Source organism: Piliocolobus tephrosceles, chromosome 19 (assembly GCF_002776525.5).
Source record: "Piliocolobus tephrosceles isolate RC106 chromosome 19, ASM277652v3, whole genome shotgun sequence".
Lineage (NCBI taxonomy): Eukaryota > Metazoa > Chordata > Mammalia > Primates > Cercopithecidae > Piliocolobus > Piliocolobus tephrosceles.
The window spans coordinates 22,731,424-22,739,125 of NC_045452.1; positions in this window are offsets into that span (position 1 = coordinate 22,731,424).

Here is a 7,702-nt window from a genome sequence, read left to right on the forward strand (position 1 = left end):
AGTTTGAGACCAGCCCGGCCAACATGGTGAAACCCCATCTCTACTAAAAAAATACAAAAATTGGCTTAGGTGCGGTGGCTCACGCTTGTAACCTCAGCACTTTGGGAGGCCAAAGCAGGCGGATCACCTGAGGTAAGGAGTTTGAGACCAGCCTGACCAACATGGTGAGACCCTGTCTCTACTAAAAATACAAAAATTAGCTGGGCGTGGTGGCGGGCGCCTGTAGTCCCAGCTACTAGGGAGGGTGAGACAAGAGAATTGCTTGAACCTGGGAGGCAGAGGTTGCAGTGAGCCAAGATCATGTCACTACACTCTAGCCTGGGCAACAGAATGAGACTCCATCTCAAAAAAAAAAAATATATTAGCCGGGCGTGGTGGTGGGTGCCTGTAATCCCAGCTACTTGGGAGGCTGAGGCAGGAGAATCACTTGAACCTGGGAGGTGGAGATGGCAGTGAGCTGAGATCCCACCACTCCACTTCAGCCTGGGTGACAGAGGGAGAATGTGTCTCAAAAAAGAAAAATAATAATAATCTTGTCTATAAATAAAAAAAAACTGGGATTTTGATAGGAATTTTGTTAAACTGTATATCAATTTGGTGAAAACTGACATCTTTACAATGTTGAATCTTCCAACCCATGAACACCATATGTCTATTTATTTTTTAAAAAATGTTTAGACCAGGTAATGTTAGACCAGATGGCCTGCCATCTCAGCACTTTGGGAGGCTGAGGAGCGATGATTGCTTGAGGCCAGGAGTTGGAGGCCAGCCTGGGCAACTTAGTGAGACCCATCTCTACAAAAAATACCAAAAAAACTAGCCGGGCATGGTGACACACGCCTATAGTCCCAGCTACTTGGGACACTGAAGGAGGAGGATTACTTGAGCCCAGGAGTCCAAGGCTGCAGGGAGCTGACATCACACACCACTGCACTCCAGCCTGGGCAACAGAGGGAGATTGTGTCTCAAAAATATACATATATTGTTTATTTCTCTTATCAGTGTTGTGTAGTTTTCCGCACACAAGTCTGAAATACGTTGTTAGATTTACACCTAACTATTTCACTTTTTGGATGATTAGAAATGGCATGTTCCTTTCAATTTCAGTGTCCACATGTTCTTAGCTAGTGTATACAAATACAATTGATTTTTGTATATTTATCATGTATTCTATAACCTTGCTAAACTCATTTAGTTGTAAGAGTTTTGCTAGATTCTTTGATATTTTCTACATAAACCGTGTGTCTAAAAATGGACAGTTTTATTTCTTCCTTTCCAAACTGTATGCCTTTTACTTCCTTTTTTTTTTTGTTTTGAGATGGAGTCTTGGTCTGTCACCCAGGTTGGAGTGCAATGGCACGATCTGGGCTCACTGCAACATCCACCTCCTGGTTCAAGTGATTCTCCTGCCTCAGCCTCCTCAGCCTCCCGAGTAGCTGGGATTATAGGTGTACACCACCACACCTGGCTAATTTTTGTATCTTTGGTAGAAACGGTCTCACCATGTTGGTCAGGCTGGTCTGGAACTCCTGATCTCAGGTGATCCACCTGCCTCAGCCTCCCAAAGTGCTGGGATTACAGGAATGAGCCACTGCAGCCGGCTACTTCCCTTTTTTTTTTTTTTTTTTTTTTTTGGTCTTGTTCCACTGACTAGAGGTTCCAGTGCTATAATGAATAAGAGTGAAAGAGTGATAAGGCCTTTGTTGCCTTGTTCCCAATTTTAGGAGAAAGTATTCAGCATTTCACCATTAAGTACACTTGTCCCTTGATGTCCATGGGGGATTGGCTCCAGGATCCCCAACATATACCAAAATCCTGGGATCTTCAAGTCCCTGAGATAAAATGGTGTAGTATTTGCATATAACCTAGGCATATCTTCCTGCATACTTTAAATTATCTCTAGATTACTTATAATACAATGTAAATGCTATGTAAATAGTTGACATACCATATAGTCTAGGTAGGAAATAATGACAAGGAAAAAAAGGCTGTACGTGTTCAATACAAACACAACATCCTTATTGGGGTTTTTTTCCCCAAATATTTTTGATCCCTTATTGGTTGAATCCACAGATACGGAGAACGAGGTGTATAACGTTGGCTGTAGGGTTTTTGTACATCATGCTCCTTATCAAATTGAGGAAGTTCCTCTTCTATTCCTATTTTTCTGAGAATTAATATCATGAATGGATGTTTAATTTTGCAAAATGTTTTGTGAGCACCTATTGATATAATCATGTGATTTTTCTTCGAGTCCATTAATATGGAAGAATCCACTGATTTATTTTGAAATACTGAACCAGCCTTGCATCCCTGGAAAAACCCCCACTTGGTCATGGTGAATAATTATTTTTATAAATTGTTGGGTTATATTTGCTAATTTTGTCCCATTAACAAAAATTTTTTAAATTTTTGTAGGTATTATTTGCTAATATTTTGTTGAGAATTTTTGTGTGTATATTCATGAGAGTTATTGTTTCTGTAGCTTCTTTCTTTTTTGTACTCTGTGTGGTTTTGTTATCAGGGTAAAACTAGCTTCATAAAATTATACATGATCCTCAACTTTTTGTTTTTTCCTTTGAGATAATTTCTGGGTCTATTGCCCAGGCTGAGTGCAGTAGCACCATCTCAGCTCACTGCAATTTCTACCTCCCGGGCTCACGCCTATAATCCCAGCACTTTGGGAGGCCAAGGAGGTCAGGAGTTCGAGAGCAGCCTGGGCAACATGGCAAAACCCTGCCTCTGCTAAAAATACAAAAATTAGCCAGGCATGGTGGCATGCATCTGTAGTCCCATTTTTCAGTGCTGTGTTTTAGTGCGGACACATTTAGGATTGCTATGTCTTCTTAGTGGATTGACTCTTTTAGCGTTGTATAATGTCCCGCTCTTTCTATGTTAATTTTCTTTGCTCCAAAGTCCACTTTAGTTTATTTTAGTATAGTCACTCTTGCTTTCCTTTGATGAATGCTTATATGACATAACTTTTTCCATCCTTTTAATTGCAACTTGCCTATATCATATTTGTAGTGAATTTCTTGCAGATAGCATACAACTGTTTTTTTTTTAAATCCACTCTGCCAATTTCTATCTTTTAACTGGTATATTTAGACCATTTGCATTTAATGTAATTGTTGCTATGTTAGGGCCAAAGTCTGTCATTTTTTTTTTAATTCTAATTTTTTCTATTTTTCTAATCAGCTTCCTCAGGTTGAAGTGATTATTTTATTTCATTTTTTTTTTTTTTTGAGACAGAGCTTTGCTCTTGTTGCCCAGGCTGGAGTGAAGTGGTGCCATCTCAGCTCACTGCAAGCTCTGCCTTCCGCGTTCACGCCATTCTCCTGCCTCAGCCTCCTGAGTAGCTGGGATTACAGGCGCCCGCCACCACGCCTGGCTAATTTTTTGTATTTTTAGTAGAGACGGGGTTTCACTGTGTTAGCCAGGATGGTCTCGATCTCCTGACCTCCCGCCTCGGCCTCCCAAAGTGCTGGGATTACAGGCGTGAGCCACCGCCCCCAGCTCTTTGTATAGCTTTTTAAGTGGCTGCTCTTATATACATGACTTATGACAGTCTACTAGTCATCATTTTACCAGTTTGAGAGAAATATAAAAACTTTACATCCTTCTGTGTCCCTTCACTCTTCCCAGTTTATAATTGTTTGAAATATTTTCTCCATATAGACTTAGGACTATATTAGATGCTACTATAATTTTTTTTTTTTTTTTTTTTGGAGACAAAGTCTCACTCTGTCACCCAGGCTGGAGTGCAGTGGCATGATCTCAGCACACTGCCACCTCTGCATCCCGGGTGCAACCTCTGCCTCCCAGGTTCAAACGATTCTTCGGCCTCAGCCTCCCGAGTAGCTGGGACTACAGGCATGTGCCACCATGCCTGGCTAATTTTTTGTATTTTTAGTAGAGATAGGGTTTCACTGAGATGGGGTTTCACCATGTTAGCCAAGATGGTCTCGATCTCTTGGCCTCGTGATCTGCCCGCCTTGGCCTCCCAAAGTCCTGGGAATGCTGTAATTTTTACTTTAGGCCAGGTGCAGTGGCTCATGCCTGTAATCCCAGCACTTTGGGAGGCCAAGGAGGACAGATCACCTGAGATCAGGAGTTCGAGATCAGCCTGGCCAACAAGGTGAAACCCCATCTCTACCAAAAAAAAAAAAAAAAAAATTAGCCAGGCATGGTGGCACATGCCTATAATCCCAGCTACCTGGGAGGCTGAGGCATGAGAACTGCTTGAACCCGGGAGGTAGAAGTTGTAGTGAGCTGAGATCACACCACTGCACTCCAGCCTGGGCAACAGAGCAAGACTCTGTCTACAAAAAAAATTTTTACTTCAACTGTCAAACATAATTTAGAAAACTCAAAAGGAGAAGAAAAGCTTATTATATTTGCCCATATTTTTACTTTCTGAGTTTGTTTTTTCTTTCTAATTTTCCAAAGTCCTTGTTTTATTGTTTTCCTTCTTTTTAGAGAACTTCCTTTAGCCCTTGTTGGGGGAAGGCCTACTGGTGACATATTCTCTGTCGCTCCACTGAGATCGTGCCACTGCACTTCAGCCTGGGTGACAGAGCGACAGCGACAACTAAATGTCTTGATTCCCCCTTGATTCCTGAAGGACATTTTCACTACATATAGCGTTCTGAGTTGACAAGTGTTTTTTTGTATTCACTTCTTGCATGAAAAACATTTTGCCACTTCTGCTGGCCTTTGTGGTTTGTGGTGAGAAATCTGCCATTCAAATGATTTTTCCTCTTTAGGTAAGGTGTTTTCTCTGGCTGCTTTCGAAATTTCTTCTCTCTTTAGTTTTCAGAAGTTGAATTGTGATGCGTCGTGGCATGGGTTTCTGTGGGTGTATTCTGTGTAGTGTTTGCTCAGCTTTTCGAATCTATAGATTTTTCTTGCCAAAGTTGGCGAGTATGCAGCCATTATTTCGCCAACTACCTTTTCAACCTGGCCCTCTTTATCCTCTCCTCCTGGAACCCTGATGACACAAATATTACATCTTCTGTAGTATTTCCACAGGTCCACGGGCTGTTTTTAATTTTGTTTTCAGTCTATTTTCTCTTTCTTGTTCAGATCGGGTAATTTCTGTTGTTTTGGTTTCTTGTTTGTTTTTTGGAGACAGTCTCACTCTGTTGCCCAAGCTGGAGTGCAGTGGTGCAATCTCAGCTCACTACAAGGTCTGCCTCCCAGGTTCAAGTGATTCTCCTGCCTCAGCCTCCCAAGTAGCTGGGAATACAAGCACGCACCATCACACCTGGCTAATTTTTTGTACTGTTAGTAGGGACAGGGTTTCACCATGTTGCCCAGGCTGGTCTCAAACTCCTGAGCTCAGACAATCTGCCTGCCTCAGCTTCCCAAAGTGCTGGGATTAGAGGTGTGAGCCACCACGTCCGGCCTTATTTCTACTGTTCTATCCTCCAGTTCAGTTACTTTTTTTTCTTCTGTCATTTCCATGTCTTTTTTTCCTCCTAGTTTCTGTTGGGAAAAATGTCACTTCCATTCTGTTGTTGATCCCATCCACTGAGAGTTTTTAAATTCAGTTATTTGCATTTTTCAGTTCTAAGACTTCCATTTGGTTCTTTTTTCTTGTTTTTTTTTTGAGACAGAGTCTTTCTCTGTCGCCCAGGTTGGAGTGCAGTGGCACAATCTCAGCTCACTGCAACCTCTGCCTCCTGGGTTCAAGTGATTCTCCTACCTTAGCCTCCCAAGTAGCTGGGATTACAGGCACAAGCCACCATACCTGGCTAATTTTTTATATTTTTGGTAGAGATGGAGTTTCACCATGTTGACCAGGCTGGTCTCGAACTCCTGACCTCAAGTGATCCACCTGCTTTGGCCTCCCAAAGTGCTGGGATTATAGGCACAAGCCACCCTGCCTGGCGGATACCTGAGCTAAAAATACAAAAACTTACCCAGGTGTGGTGGGGGGCGCCTATAATCCCAGCTACAGGGGAGGCTGCAGAAGGAGAATCGCTTGAACCCAGGAGGTGGAGGCTGCAGTGAGCTGAGATTACACCACTGCACTCCAGCCTGGGCAACAGAGCAAGACTCTCAAAAAAAAAAAAAAAAAGAAAAAAAACCTTCAATGCCTTCCCATAAGATCTACAATAAAATAGATGCTCTGGCCCCTGCCTGCCTCTCTGACATCTCTTACTACTTTCTGCTTGCTTAGTAAGCTCCAAATTCCTTTACTCAACACATAATGAGCACGTACAATGTACCAGTTTTTGTTACCAATAAACAAATCAAAATTCCCTCTTCTTGCTGAGGACACACAAAAAACAATAATCCTAATATACAAGTATATGTCAAAATACATTTGTTTGTTAGGAGATAGGGTCTTTCTCTGTCACTCAGGCTGGAGCACGGTGGTGCAATTTCAGCTTACTACAGCCTCGAATTCCCAAGTTCAAGGGATTCTCCCGTGTTCTTAGCCTCCTGAGTAGCTGGGACCACATGCCCAACTTAGAAAAGATATTTCCAAAGGTATATGTAAATTGGATGGGGAAGTAGATCATGTAGGGCCATTTAAACGACTTCAGCTTAAATGTCACTCTTCAAAGAAGCCTTACCTAATCACCCAATTTACTGTGGCCTCCTTCTCCTCTCAATCTCATTACCTTGTTTTCTTCATAGCACTTACTGATACCTGACACTTTTTTTTTTTTTTTTTGAGAACGAGTCTCACTCTGTCATCCAGGCTGGAGTGCAGTGGCACAATCTCGGCTCACTGCAACTGCCACGTCCCAGGTTCAAGTAATTCTCCTGCCTCAGCCTCCCAAGTAGCTGGGATTACAGGTGCCCACCATCACACCCCGGTAATTTTTATATTTTTAGTAGAGATGGGGTTTTGCCATTTAGGCTGGGCTGGTCTCGAACTCCTGACCTCAGGTAATTCACTCGCCTCGGCCTCCCAAAGTGCTGGGATTACGGGCATGAGCCACTGTGCCCAGTCAGAGACTTTTTTCAATGCAGCATTTTTTATTAATTTATTATGAGTTAGGGTCTCACTGTCACCCAGGCTGGTATGCAGTGGCACCATCTCAGCTCACTGAAACCTCCATGTACAGGGCTCAGGTAATCCTTCCCCCTCAGCCTCCAGAGTAGCTGGGACTACAGGCATGTGCCACCTTGCCTAGCTAATTTTTGTATTTTTTGTAGAGACGACGTTTCGCCATGTTGGCCAGGCTGGTCTGGAACTCCTGGACTCAAGTGATCAGCCTGCCTTGGCCTCCCAAAGTGCTGGGATTACAGGCCTGAGCCACCCTGCCTGGCGGATACCTGAAACTTTTTTTTTTTGAGATAGACTCTTGCTTTGCTGCCCAGGCTGAAGTGCAGTGGCACTATCTCGGCTCACTGGAACCTCCACCTCCTGGGTTCAATCCATTCTCCTGCCTCAGCCTCCCCAGTAGCTGGGACTACAGGTGCCCGCCACCACACCCGGCTCATTTTTGTTTTTGTGCTTTTAGTAGAGATGGGCTTTCATCGTGTTGGTCAGGCTGGTCTCTAACTCCTGACCTCCGGTGATCCGCCTGCCTTGGCCTCCCAAAGTGCTGGGATTACAGGCGCGAGACACCTCGACTGGCCCTGAGACTTCCTGATGTATTTATTTGTTGACTTGTGTCTTATTCCCTAACTAGGGGTTTGACTGTTACTATGTCTCTTCTGTTTAAAATAGAACCTGGTAAAT